The 16,634-nt window shown below is 29.1% G+C and overlaps 1 protein-coding gene across 2 annotated transcripts in view; it reads right to left on the bottom strand.

Moving 5' to 3' along the window:
- LOC132940078 (rho GTPase-activating protein 20-like) overlaps window positions 1-16,634 on the bottom strand; it is a 214,959-nt gene that overhangs the window by 128,754 nt on the left and 69,571 nt on the right. The gene's annotated exons all lie outside the window — the stretch shown is intronic.

The following is a 16,634-nucleotide window of genomic DNA, read 5'->3' as shown; positions in this document are numbered from 1 at the left end:
TGCCCGCGGAAAATCATCGCCGACGCCACCGCGGCAATAATATAATTTATATTATACAGTCGACTTTCGATAATCCAAACCTTTGATAATTTGAAACTTTCGATAATTCGAAGTCATTGCTCGTTCCCTTAAAAGTATCGCAGTGATTCGAATAAAAACAATGCATTTAAGAGTTAAGTGTACTCGCCACATAGTAATACGTAGTAAAATGTTAGGGAAAACAAGCCGTCAAAACACGCGACAATTTGAAGTTCAACGCTCGGCAATTCAAAGTATATTCACTAAAATGTATTTCTTCTAATCTTATCGTAAATAATTTACCTTACAATTGTGAATAATTTAGCTTATTATTTCTGATAACTATCGAATTATTATCGTAAGTACGACATTTTTTTTAACTCAGTAATTCAAAAGTTCAAAAAAAAAAATTCAAAATTGTTCATAAGTCCCACCAATTTTGAATTTACGAGAGTCGAATGTATTATACGTATCGTACATAATACATGACAGGTATTGTGAATTTGTGTGAAGAGAAACGTTTCGGTTCAAAAAAATCACCATACACACTAGCAGTGAGTGATAATTTTTATAGTTATCATTAAATTGTAATTGTGTTATCGAGTCATACAAAACCTATACCTATAGTCTATACTTCTATAGTCTATACTCCACTCAGTATACAATAATATTATGTCGACATGAGTATTGAGTATATTATGACGATATATTTTAACGCTTAATTTGATTCAAATAGTATAATATAATGTTAACACAAAATTTATATTTATCTGGTTTAAATAATAGTTACCTATATGTGCAAAATAAAAATTTCTCTGGCTCCAGATAAATATATTATGATCAAAGTAAGATTTAATAATAATGTAATGTACAAATAAAACTTTTTATCAAAATACTTAATAGCAGTTGAAGGGAGGTGTACGTACTAAACGTACCCAGTAGCCAACCCTAGATGCACCGTTTTAAAATCTTTTTGATTTGTAACTCTTCTTCTAACACCTTTAACGGCGATTTCGCACGGGCTAAACCATATTATAATGGACAATTAATATTATAATGTACTATAATGAGTATAACCTGACCTAATTATTACTATTAATATTATTATTATTATAACTTATAAGTACTTAATTTTAATTTTATACTCATATTTTTCACATGTTAGTTTTCATCCAATTTTGTGGTTGTTTAATGTTTCGAAACCATATGAATATAATATATATAATAAATATTTAAATATGCAACTAATTCGCATTAAATTAAAAAAAAAATATATATATATACTTAAAACAGTTAGCCGTGAAAAGAACTGCGATGGTATATACAATATATTATCCATGCATCATTGGTAAAAAAATACTCTTGATATTATATGCGTTATACACTGCTGGTAATTGGTGTATTACGTATTTATGTGTATATGATATTATAACCATTTTTTTTTATGAATTTAATCTACTAGTTTTCCTTATTAAAGATAGCGTAAACGAATTGGTCGTGACTTCTGAGTTAATTTCGAGCTGCAGCGGACTTCGATTCGATTAAATCTTCAACATATTTATTATTTATAATATTTTTGATTTGTAAGGACTGTGTTATTAGAAAAGTATTTTGATTTCACCTAGTCACAATATTATATTATATTGAATAGACAATATAGTATTATGGCCAGAACTCGGAAGATCATTTTAATTATATAATATGCATAGGTACTACAATTCGTGAATAGATATACATATAGTATAATTATTAAACGTGCTAGTGAAAAAAAAATGACTTATTCATTTTACACATAATACAATATAATTTTATATTGTACATCGAAAGTGTACTAAGTGTAAGTTGAGACAGGCGATGTCCGTAAATGTTTTAAGTAGGTACATAATTGAAACAATTATAAATTTCATTTAAACGCAGAGACTAGTGAAGTATTTATGTTATGTAGTTAGTATAGGTATTTGGTTTTTTTTCAAAAAACATATTAAGTGTATAGAGTGATTTCGAAATCTTGTAAATAAAAATATTTTCCAAACAAGTTTAGATTTAGAGTAGGTAGGTTCTAGGTTATAGGTATAGGTAGGTACGTGTTTGCTGGAAATACGATAATTTTCAACATTCCCTAGCGTTCTTCACGCGTTGTTTTTTTATCCAATTATATAATCTCTCTTTCTCTGTCTAGTTAATGGCAACATATTATATTTTAAAATCGTGTATATATATATAGGTCGTAGCGATATCTTCTTCAGAGTCACACGGGTAACACTCGTCAGCATATATATACGGAACTTTATATTTCATGTATAATATGTATTACCTTAGGTATGTATACTATACATATTAGCTGCATATATAGTTGTCATCTTTTGGTTCACATGCGCGATTGCTCGATCGTCTATATATTTATATGGATATGTATATGTATATATATTATAAGTGTATATACACGCCAATACCTATATAATATAATACACTACACACATACGCGTACCTATATATATTATGTAGTCCGTCGACCGTCAGAGATATTGCCAATTCATAAAGGCGACAGGCTATTTCCGACAACAATGGACGCGCGCGCCACGGAAAAGTGAACTTCTGCACGTGCTATCGAATAGTCAGTATTATATACGTTATAATATGTACGTGCGATGGCGGCTGGCAATCGCGTGATGTTGGAAATATTTCCCGAGAAAACAGAGTTGCGATCTGAGCCCATTGCTGCACGCGCCAGGAAAATGTAATAAGTACAATAATAATATTATACACGATCCATGGATATGCTTTTGTTTACACGCGTGCATTGTACATTATAGTGTCATAAAATAATATAATATATTTACGGTACGTGTAAGTATTAATATTATTTTGAATATACACACAAATATTTCGATATATTCATAATTTTTTCTGTTTGCGCAACTATTTACCGTGTACTCGATATTAATATTCGTCATACGTGAGCCCGACACGCGCGTTTTTATTTTCACCCCGCGATGTAAGTACCAACGCGCACAAATTATCTAATTTATATAATAGTCAACACAATATTGTACGGTGATAAATAATAATTAGATTAACGTTCAGGGTACGCGAGTTTTCGTAAATTTTCGTTCCCGTTGACCAACGAGTGTGTTGTCTGCAATCACCGTCAATGTTCGAATTAGTGTGGTCGTGTGCGATAGTAGTCGTTCATTAATCTAATCCTCAATTATTTTTTTTATCCTACGTTTTTTTCACTCTATTTCATTTTAAAACGACTAAAACAATGTTAGTATAGTATAAAAAAAATTAATTCTTGAAATAACCATATTATTATATAGGTACCGCGGTTGAAAAAAAAAATATATATATAATAGTAATAATTATAGGTAGGTACTGTGGTTTAGAAAAAAAGGGTGGAAATTTAATGTCACAATAATAATTATTGTACAAAAAATCTTATTTGTGTTTTACTTTCTGTTAGTGTACAATTAAGTGAGACCAGACTTTTGTGACATAGAAAACATTTAATATTTTCTAACAAGTCTTATAAAAATAATGATAATAATATATAATCATACAGTAATAATTTTCAATTATACAAGTTCTCACATAATAATGTTCTCTACGGAAATGGTTCTAATCATCTTACCACGTGTCCACATTCATCTTATATAGTAACGACTAACGACTTTATAAAGACAGTAGAATAATATATAAAGATTTTCATAATAATAATATGTCGTATAAAAATAATATATATATATTTTGCACATTTGAATTATCCGAGACAATTTCTAATTTTATCCGTTATTAAAATATATAAGAATATAAAAACATTAAATAAAACGATTCAACAATTCTGCACCGAAGTTCGTCAATAAAAGTGAAAATACCATATACAAATAAATTATAAAAAGTGAATAATAGATAATCAATCATCGATAGTAATGGATTTTGAAACGTACCTAACAATGGTTTTTGTTTAAATTTATTCACATACGGATTTACAGAGAAAGTACTTAGCCGTCATATAATGATAATCAATAATCATAATAGGTAGTAATAATAACAATAATATTTTTATTATTGCGCGTTAGTGTTTAACATTAACGCGAACAATGTTTGACGATTAGCGTTTCTGATTTGGCATAATGGTTTCAAGCTTAATTATGCATCATATTTATTTAATTATAAATTATGCAACTTGTAAGTATAATGTATATACAATAGTGTGTGATATAACTCGAGACTAAAAATATAGTTAATATTCCAGTCGTTGTAGAATCATATGTGATTACACCTATAGGTTAAATTATTAAATAATATTATTAATAAACTATTGTAAATAATTATCATATAGATCGTGTGATAAAAAAAATAACTGATAAAACATAAAAAGTAAATACATATTGTTAAGAACCCTGTAGTGCATAATAATATAATATCCAAACTCTTTAAAAAATTTCACGATCTTAACGCTAATCGTACGACAACGACTTATATAAAAAAAAAATGTTAAAGTTTTGTTTTTGATACACCCGTTGTAATTTGTTATTAAATTCACAGTCATTACACTATATAGATTTATCATTTATGTAATATTATATTGTCGGTATTGTGGTATGGTTTTCTATAGCAAAGGTTTGAAAACATTTCATATTTCATATAGATTACAGTGTCTACATATTAAGCGTGTTGTAAAAATTCCTGAAAAAATTACAAATGTGACTGCGTGGTAAACCGAGATACTATTATAATTTATCAGTAACCATATATATATATATATGCGTATACCATACAGTAATTCCAGTAGGTATAGTTTAAATATATTTTATAGGTAGCTTTATTTTTAATAATAATTAATAATTTTAAAATGTTTTAATTCGCGTATAAACTTCATATATATTATTATATAATAGATTATTATTTAATTGTATATATTACAATTAAATTAATCATATTATAATTTAAGACTTTAAAAATACATATATTATATATAACTAAAATATATTTTATGCTTATTGAGAGAAATAATTTGTTCGTTAAAGAAAAAAAAATATTTATATACCTGCCTATACCTACTATTAAAGAACTTGGAGCGATAAACACATTTTTAACGGATTTTCGAAAATTCTCAGTTTATGTCCTACAGTTAATGTTACTTTCGTGTAAACCCAATGATGTATATTCAATAATTCAATTATATCGTGTAAAAAACAAGAAGATGACAAAACAGTAAATCTACCTACCAATTAAGTTAAGCCGTATAAGGTTCACGCGTATGAATAAAATTAAATCCTTATCATAACGTTCTACTTTCAAAATCATATTATTCCATTTGCTACAAGCCCATTATACATATATTATTATTATATTATGTGTTTTCGTTTTGATAAAATAATTTTCCTTGTCCTAGGTTAAACTATTAGTAGATATATACAATCTCGTGTATTCTTCTTGAAAGTGTCCATTTAATGTGTTTATTATAATGTTTGTATTCAAATATATTATACCTACTTAATGTGAAAAAAATGTAAATACCTAAAGGTACATTTGTGAACGAGCGGTGGCTTTAAGTGTCGTTTTTTTCTTCCTCCACACTTTTTGGCAGCGTGGTGTTTGTATGGAGAAAAAATATAACTTATATAGTAGTTTGATTGCCAAACCCTAAATTTACTTAAGTATGAAATTAATATAAATACAGAACACTATACGCGTTTATACACAAATAATAATAACCAGAATGCTTAATATATTATGATTCCGTCTTCGAGCATGTTGAGTTGCAGTATTAGAAATTGGTATGTATACAAAATACGCGGAGATGGTGCTTTAAAAATGTACAATATCTACAAGTATATCCTATATAGGCTGAACGCCTATAACATACTCGTATAAGTTAATACACGTATACTATTAGAAAAAAATTAACAAAGTAATCAGCCTACAAATTTTAATGAACTTTAATATACTTTCAGATACATACATTAGATAGTTTTAAAAAAGACAAAATCCATTTTGATCGCAAACTGCAGATATCGATTAATAATACACATAATATGATAAACGATCGCTCTTAGAAGACTATAATTATATAGAGTGTAGGGTCTATATTATTGGCGATGGAACTTTTTTCAAATTAATTAGTTAAGTGTTTAAGTATAATAAAAGTATAAGTATAAGTTAATGTTTTTAATTTTAAAATCAAAAACTTTGTTTTTTAATTTATTTATTTTTTGTCTGGAGATACTTTTTCTAGTAGAAATAGCAGCAAATTGATCAATGTCGGATCAAGCAGTGGGTGCTAACCAAGAAACTTTGCCCAACTCGCCATCGGTCGCAACACTCATGTCGTGTATTCTGTCGTGTTTGGTACATCGCAAATACAAAAAATGATCCGAAAATAAACAAACACTGTCCTGTTTTTACTTTTTTTAGGTCCGGTATGGTTGCACTGGTTGTAGGTTGGTGGGCAGGCAGTACATAAACCTACTATTATTACAAAATCTACAAAGAATTTTAATATGTTAAGATCTTGATGTAAGTATACGCGTGTATAATGTGATTATCGTAGTTTTCGTCGTTGTTGTCACTATAATACCTTTGTACTGTTATACATAATATATCTCTGTCTCACTCCATTATTATAAAACTCGGCGAGTGTTGCACAAACACACACACATACATAATCTAATATGTATTATAATGCAGTGCCGTTTCGGTTTGACCGACAGTTTTTTCATTACTATAATATAATATTATATAATGTTCTGGCAAAAGAAGAAAAAAAAGTGTCAAAAGTCGGTCAGCGACTCGTGTGCCGTGTAGAGAGATTTATCGGTTCGATTTACGTGAAAACTCGTGTTAATATATATATTCAGTAACTTCATACATTATACATAAATACAGGTAATCGCCAATATATTAATACATTATATAGGTACTTACATACACATAATTATATTACTATTTTGAATTTATTACTGTAAAACGGTACTGTAGTTGTATACATTTTAAAACAAGTAAAATCATAGTAGATCCGGTAGATGGCAAAGTTATTAATAATAGGAACATACAAACATAATAGCTAAATGACTAAATGCAACGTTTACAGTTTACCAATTAATAATTAATTTTGACCTAATGATCTTTAGATATAAGTTGATACATTTTCATAAGAGATGTTCTTTCTATATAATGTGGTGGATTGATTGGCTTGAAGGAAGAATCAACCAGTGAAGGCATTTCAGCGTGAATTAATATTAATTTGTTTTGTCGATATTATGCTTACGAGTTTAATTATATAACGTGGAAATTATCACGTAAAATTAATTTGGTACAAGTTGGTAGGTAACCAAGATTAATCCAAATAGGTAGTAATTTTTTTTTGTAATTAATCCGAATGGTTAATTTCCTATATATATCAGACCGCAGTAAGTGCGTATGCAGATGAGCAGAGTTCGTTGAATCGAAAAAAAATTGTTCGTGTTACATTTAGTATAAAAAATGTCTTCAGTAGTCAGTTGGATAAAAAACAACTTGCTGGACGTTCTTTAGATTCATAATATTTATATGTTGTATAATACTGGTACCACCGCAGAGTAATATGTATATTGTATATATTATAAAATCCAAACCGTTTTACAAAATATAATAACATGTACAGTTTATATTACATCTATAATACGCGAGCAGACGAAAGTAAAAAACACCAACGACCACGACGAGTGACGACGACTGGGTGTCAAAATAATAACGTTTCAACGGTATTTTTCAAAGCAGATAGTTTGTATTTTATTATTTTTTACATTTTTTTTAGTCACAGTCGGTTTATACGGAGGACGGCACACGTCTTTTCAATTACATCAACACACACACACGACACACACACACACACACACACACACACACACACACACACTTACACGTATATGAATGTACATTTTTATTTTTTACTATATATACACACATAACGTTTTCCGAATTACACGGTGCCCATAAAATATATTATACAGCTTATAAGAACGGAGAAATATTTGAGATTTCGTCTGTCTCTTGGGTGGACTGCAAACAAAACACGACAACGACCACGTGACGACCACGGACATATAATAATGATGGTAATGTAATAATTATAGAGGGGAAAAATGTGTGTAGAAAAAATATAATTCGAAATTAAACAAGTACCTATAACGGTGTAAATGAAACCGAAGAATGGTCTCGGCTATAGCTGCGGTCGAGAAGTGAGAAAACTAAAAAATATAATGTACACCAATCACTATACCTAGGTATATATAATATCTATTTGGACTCGAACCGCGGCGGTGCGGTGTCACGCGATTTCCGAGAGGCGAACTCGTCATCGTCGCCGTCTATACAGGCACATCCCGTTTTGCCCCCGATAGGTCGCGTGTAGGTGGACATACGGCGGTGGCGGCGACGGCGTAGGTATTATTATAACGGTAAATGTCCGATAATATTTTATCCGCTCCGCTGGACGGTGGCCCGTTTGGCCGCCGCCGATTTGGTTTTGTTATTATTGGCACACACAAATATTTACAATTCCGTAAGCTTATAAATATGCATATAAGTATAATATAATTTTATAATAATAGACATACGTACCTAGCCACCTAGGTATGATTAGTAAGTCTACCCATAAATGGTAAAATCTATGGAAATATTATTATGCACTATAGTTATTATACTGTTCGGCCCCAAATAATAGGGCTGCATACTATAGCGTATCCTTCAAAAAGACAACACATTTTCTTTCTGTTTTCCAATTCATCCAACCTTCCTTATCTCCACTGTACCACCATGTTGTATACGCACGATATTGTTACAATAGGCTTTTATTGAAAATTATCGGTTTAAACGAAAATTTACCAAAATGACCCATAAATAAGAGGTATGAAATATATAAGTATTATAATAATATTATATTATAACATGCAGTGAATATAACGTCGAGACTGTTATATTTTGGGTAATGAATTATAGGTGCACGCAATACGATATATATATATGTTTACAATACACTGGTAACAATATGCTGAAGCGCATACAATATGTAAATATTATAATATAGAACATAATGCGCGATTGTTTCACACTGGACACAGTCGCCGCAACAATGCATCCCCAAAACGATTCAAAACTCTAGGACGCCCACCACCGGCATCTAAAGCTATATAGGTATCTGATATATTATATCGTATATAATATATAATATGTATCGTATATACGTTATATTAATATTAAGCATTCGGTTTACTTCATGATGGGTTCGCATATCGCAGCAGACTTGCGGAAAAATTTAAATCGTGCCCTAAATATATCGAAAACACACGCCCGTCGCGGCGCGTGGGGCCTTTTTATGCATCGTTGCATCAATATATTATTATATTATCATATGAATATCGCGTACCTACCTACTTATATCATAAATGATTATATGTATACCTATGTGTATAATACTATATAGGACGTGCAGCGTTTACGCGTTATTGTTTTACGATAAGTATCTCTCGCATGCGTGCCTATATACCTATATAGATACATGTTTTTCGCCGCGGACGAGCAGCATACACTGCCTGCTGGTCGTCTGTCGCAAGTTGCGTTATATTTCACTATACTACACTGTAACAATAACATACTATACTCAAAACAGTACCTACATAATGTTATATCAAACGTAAATATATACATAATACATCATATAGGCATACATGACGTATGTAATATATGCCGTTTGCCATTTTCGACGAGCGAATATGTTTGTAAGGTACACCGCGTGTAGAAAAATTTAAGTAAACCTGACACCATTCCGGCAAAGATGGAGTCTCGATTGTATATTTAATTTATTTTATTTTCGATAATATACTGTTTTGCTGTCCACGCCTGGAACGTCCTATTTATTATATCGCCGAAATGTTATTCCACGTAAGTACTACGTGTGACATTATTATGGATGCCTTTGGTACAGCCGTTATGCACCTCATAGAATTGTAGAATGTTATCCATAATATTATAATATTGCTAATGCTATCGAATCGGTGAAGGACATAATATTATTATACTGTTATTTATGTATAGGTGATACTTGAGCATGGCCAATTACCAACATATATTCATTTGCCCGCATTTTATGTTATAATAATTTTAAAAAGTGAACGTTTTTGTAATGTACGTTATTGAACGTTTTCACTTAACCACACATTGTACATGCTGGTGAAATGCACTTCTGCCGCGAAGGGGAGGGAAAACTAGGTTCTTGAAGATAATTAAACATTTGCTCGCAAGTGTAAATCATATTTTATATATACATCATAATATTATTATCATATAAACATATACATATTATATATAAAATGTATATAGTGAGAGAATTAGAATAGGCGTTATAAACCGATTTGTCTTTCGTCGTAGAGGACGACCTTGCGAACGACGTTGTCCAAATATTTTCTGTTTTAGCGAGGCTACAATACAATATAATAACAATATTACTGACGCTCAACAATTTGTGCATAAGTCCTACAAGTAACTCAAATTACTCAGCTTTAGTACTTACATAATATTTTCAGAATGGCTTATAATTTATGAAACGAGGGTAAATTCAAAAATAACGTTGCAGTCTGTATATTATTATTATACTCGTAGTAAAACATACTAAATTTACTATAAAGTATTATATAGTTGATTGATGTGGTTATAATAACATTATATAAGTATCTAAAATTTTATTTTCGTGGAATAGCATAGTGCCTCAGAGTTTACGAGACGCAACCAAACATGCAACAATGAATAGACGACAATACGACATTGCAATATTTTTAATTCAATTTTGCCTATATACGCCGTGTAGACTGTAGAGGAAGGAAAATTCCCCAGATAGTTTACAGATTTGTCTTTTGGGTAATGACTCATGTTATAGGAGGTAGGGGGTGTTAAAACTATATTTCATGTATAATTATTTATCATACATAATAGTTTTAATACAAAATGTTATTTCAGTCCCTTATCATAATATTATCATAAATAAATAATAATACTATTTCTTTTATTAAATTTATACATAAAATACTAAGGGGATTTGAAATTTTTTATTTTTACAGAGGGTAGGGTGGGTGTGGGGGATGAAAGTAGTCTTTCCCTCACCAATGCGTGTACATCGACGGGTGTTATTATCATCAAACCTATTACGAGTTTTTCTTTTTTAAATAGGTAATATTTAAACCATGGTCATAATTATTCATATACTTGTATATCAAATATTGATCAAATTGAAAAATAATGGATTTCTTGCACATTACTGTAATTTTTAGTGGTCTGGTGTCGCGCAGTGGTTTGCTTCAGTAACACGCGTGTTCTGAAGTCAAGTATATCAGGCGCTGTCACTAGTTCCCGGATGGGTGACCACTGACCACCCAGGCTTTAGTGACAAATCCTCGCCACACATATTATAATATACGTGTTCTAGCCAACCGTACCTTTCCCTACAGTTAAAAAATAAACCTACTAAATAACCTTCAGGCTGACGAGTAACTACCAAAGATGTTGATTCCTTAAGTGTTAACTCAATAAAAAAAAAAAAAATGTTATTTTTTGTTATTTTTTAATTTGTCAATTTTAATTATAATTTAGGTATACCTAATTATCATTATGATGACTATTTTAAATCTTTTATAAATAATAGCTACATATTTTATAGTATATTTTATGTCATGTAATTATTAATTATTATGTTCCTAAATTTTAAACATAATAATATTATGTTCTACGGTAATTATTGTCCAATTTTCAGATTCAAATGGTTTTTCTAAAAATCGTAAATATTTCTAAGGTTACATGCCGTGTAGGTCGCGTATTGGATCGTTACGTATAATATAGGTATGATAGTATAATACCACGCCGATTTAAGATAAGAGTTTGAGAAAAAAATGTTGTAAGTATCTGATAGTGCATTCCATAGTAATATTAGTACTACATAATATGAGCAAGTATGAAGGGAAAGTGTTAGATGTATTGATGTGGGAAACCCAGATAAAAATTACTAATTAGTCAAAAAAGCCATCGTAATAAATTCATACAAAGTCAACATGATCAAGGATATCATATGTCGGGAGAGTGCATTGCCGTTGGATAACCTTATCGCGTATTACGTATTTACGTGTACGATTTACGAGACGATTATATGGTTTGAAAGAGAAATAACCAAAATATTCGGACAGCTCAAACGAGAAGACGGGATCATTTTCCACAGACATATCCTTCGTCACCGCCTGTCTCTTCACTTAAACTATGCACTATGCAGTGTTTCTATAGCGTTTCCTTCTCGTCGTGCGGTCGGCAACGTATTTTACGATCAGAAAATTATAGGGCACACCGCACACGCGTATGTATTTAGGTACTATACATAATAATATATATATATTATATTAGCTCATCGGACAGGTCGACTCTTATTAAATACGATTTGTGTGTGTGTGTGTGTGTGTGTGTGTGTGTGTGTGTGTGCCTTATGTGTGTTCTTACTCTTTCGTTTTATTTTCTCTACGAAGCGTTATTATGTTTTACATCGTTCCGAGTTTTGTTATTTATTTCCAAGTGTCGGTTACGCGTTCTCGAATTTCTATAGTATTAGCCTCACCAATATCAATCGCATTTATATATTATACATTATTTATGGCGCCGATGCCGATAACGGGTAAATGACTTTTGAGAATACGACCAAAAGACCTTGAAAAACTCAATATATTATACCAATATGGCTGTAAGCCTGTACATATTATATACAGACGGTTTAATATACTCGAACATATTATTTTGTTTATTTGGGTTCAAATAAATTCAAACATACGGCTGCTGTCACAGTATCTAATAATATTATATTATATTATTTATCCGATAATAAGTATAGTGTACCTATAGGTGTAATGTGTATACTTTAATAATATAATATAACAAGGTTGTATATAATATATACAAGAAATGGTTTTAATATTTTATGTCATACAACTTTTTAAATTTTCGTTTAAATAATAGCTGCAGTGTTTAGTTTTAATGACACATCATTTTAATTTTTTTATTACATGGCGAGAAATTTCACGTGAACTATCAAATGTGGGTATGTGTAGTTTCCCTATCTCACTACGTTATATTAATATTATGTCAGTAGGTATACAAAAAAAGAACGAGTTAGGATTGTTATATTATTATTAGGATTGTTAGGATTATTATATGGCAGATATTTTAGTCAGGATACAAATGATTATGTAGTTAAAAATTAGCTAAACAGAATATTGTTATTATTGGAATTAGAAAAAAAGTTGAGCGTGATTCCGTGTTCCATAAATAATTTTTATAAGCGTCTGTAAATAAAATGTTGACAAGTTTTACGATTTTCTTATTTTACTGTATTAAAAATGTCAACAAATGTTTATATCAGCATTATCTATACTTATTATCATTTGAGACATATTTAAATATTTTGTATCTTTTTGAGTTATTCATATAGACATTTATAATTTTAAATTTTGTTTCTATAAATACCAATAAAAACAAATTTCAGTCGGTCAAAAAGCTTGAAAATGTAATACATAAATTGTTGTTAAAATTATTAAAAACTATTTAAGTTACATTATATTATACATATGCATGATATTCTATTTAAATCGCTATTAAGTTATTGTACGAACAATTAAAGATATTGAAAATACATAACTAACATTTTTTTTATTCTAATTTTGACAAAATTGAATAATTAGACAAAAAGTTACTTATATAACATTTCTAAAACCTACCGAATTACATTCAAGTAAAAAAGAAAAGACTTAAGACTAAAAAATATTATTAAGTTTACCCGTGAATCTAAATAATAGTATTAACTACCTACTTCCATTGCATTGACTTATGCAATGACGAGGTAGGTACACTCAAAAACTTTCTATGTAGAAAAAGCAATAGTTCACCGGTTTTTTCGTGTTAGTATTTCTTTTTGACATCTCATTTAGTCATTTAATTATTATTTCATGTACATGCAGATTTTAATTTGACTTATATGAAAATAGGCTGAGCCGTATTTTTATGTATTACCTATATATATAAAAAAACCACGTCATATAGTGTAACTATAATACGTCATGTAATTAGTTCTGACTTCTGATAATCTGATATACGCAAAAGTCTACGAAACATGGTTTCATATTGAATAATTAACTATTATTTATTAACTTTAACGATAATAAATTCAGCGAATTCAAATATTAGCATACGAATATAAAATATTATATGTATTATAGCTTTGACGTTTTTAAGAATTTTTTGCACTTATATTTTGTATTATTAATATTATAGGTCATCGCGTGATTATGCACGGAATAAATGTAGTTGTGGTAATAGTATAATTACTAATTAGTTACCATATTCTCAGTTGGAGCTTCAAATTATTTAAATATAATTCATCTATGTTTTCAGCTGTAAAATAAACTAGTAATATAAAAATAATAAGCCAAACGTATTTGATGGTAAATACATTAACAGCTTAAATCTAACAATGTTACAAAAAGTTGATGCACAAAATTTGACCTGTCACAGAATAGCAGTCATAACTATAATATTAGCTTTACTTGTTTATAATTAAAGTGACTTCCCCTTAATGTGATCAACGGTTTATAAATTATATTACCATCAACCATGATTGCCATCATTGAAATCAAAAAATAAAACTTAAACCAACTATAATAATTGTGTGATGTTACAAATAGGTACACAGTGTATTAGAAACACTGTCTACTGAATTATTAAATCACTTTTACGAACTATTTAATTACTTGTATGACTTATTAAGTCAAAGTCAGAACTAATTATAATCAGAACATAACATAATTATGTACAAATAATATGCACAATGTGTTTAATTTAATTTAACCTGTATGTAGGTATAATCAAGAAAAACTAAAAAAAAACTAAAATATATCATGGAATCAACCGGTTAATAGAGCCTTATTATGGTACATGATTTTTAAATATTATAAGTACCAAAAAGTCGGCGAAGACAAAATAAACAGACAAATCCACATAAAATGTATAACAGTATATTGGTAATTTGTTCAGCATGTACCTATGTACTATCTATTACTTTTGAATATCAAATTTAAATGTATCATAATTAAATTTCAATATTCCACTATACTAAATACTTGAATGATAGGTAGGTTATAGATAATTTCAATAAAAAAAATTATCGACCGACCTAAACCCAATAAGGCCTGAGAACTATTGGAATTTGGAAGTATGAAAGCATTTTTTATGGTCGGATTTTGTTTACTGTAACAATCCACTTAGCGATGGATTATGGTTTGGTTAAACGTTTCAAGAGTTGTTGTAGCAAATATATATTTTTTCCCACGTACGCAATAATAATACAATTTTTATTGTTACTATAATGAACTAGAAATGTACGATAATATTAGTTTACATACTCGTTTATATATAAACATATAAAATATTTACGTGTTTTTTGGATGTTAAATAACATTAACATTTTTATTGAAAATTACAAATACTAAATATAAATCAAATAAAGAAAACAATTCATTTATTTTAAAAAGGGCATACGTATAGTAAAAGTACTAAATATATTTTTAAAAAAATTTATGTTTTTTATTTTTATCTCGAATTTTATAAATTTTAATCAATGTTTTATATATTACTATTAAGTATATAATATTACCATACTAATAGTTACACAATAATTAAAAAATAAATAATCTAACTAATGCACTAAGTATTATATATATGAATATATTATTCTTATTCTATTATTTTTTTAATTTAATTTAAATATACTTCATTTATAGGTAGGTAAATTAAATATGGACAGCGTATGTGCAAACACACTTTAATTCGAATTTACTGTTTTTGTGTAAATTAATTATTAACAGATCAAAGTATTTTCAATATTATATGATTGGCTGTATCAGCATTCAGCAACAATGTAATATATGTCTAGTCATACATAAAATTTTAAAAAGTTTCAAGATTACTACATAGGTGATAGAGAATGATCATTTTACCATTTTACGAACACTATCTATGTATATATTTCTGGCGTTACAGTCATCACATTAGTTACTATATAATACTTATCAGTGGTGGTCAAATAGTGGGGTTGATGAGGGGAATAGATTTCAACCCCTTTTTTCAATATTTTAAATTACTTATAAATATCCATATATGTATATAGATCGGTAACTGTACCATGTAGGGTAGGTATGTCAAATAATCGGCCACAAAATAATTTGACTACCACTGATATTTAGAATTTAGCAACCGATTATTTCGTACGTGACATATATACACTTTATAGTTTATATAACATATTAAGATATTCGAGACGACGAGACCATGCCATTAGTAAGATAAACACTTCATTATTATTTTTGACATTAAAAAATATACGAAAGTTTGTAGGGCATTTTTATTCAAATTATTCGTACAATTATGACAAGTTGTACAGCCTGTGTTAAAGTATGCATCATTGACTATTGTTTGGTTATTAAATCTATACAGTATACATTATTAATGTATAAAGTATAGGCAATATAGGTATTTTACACAGTTGCATAAAT

Source organism: Metopolophium dirhodum, chromosome 3, assembly GCF_019925205.1.
Source record: "Metopolophium dirhodum isolate CAU chromosome 3, ASM1992520v1, whole genome shotgun sequence".
Lineage (NCBI taxonomy): Eukaryota > Metazoa > Arthropoda > Insecta > Hemiptera > Aphididae > Metopolophium > Metopolophium dirhodum.
This window is presented reverse-complemented; position numbering and strand designations above follow the sequence as displayed.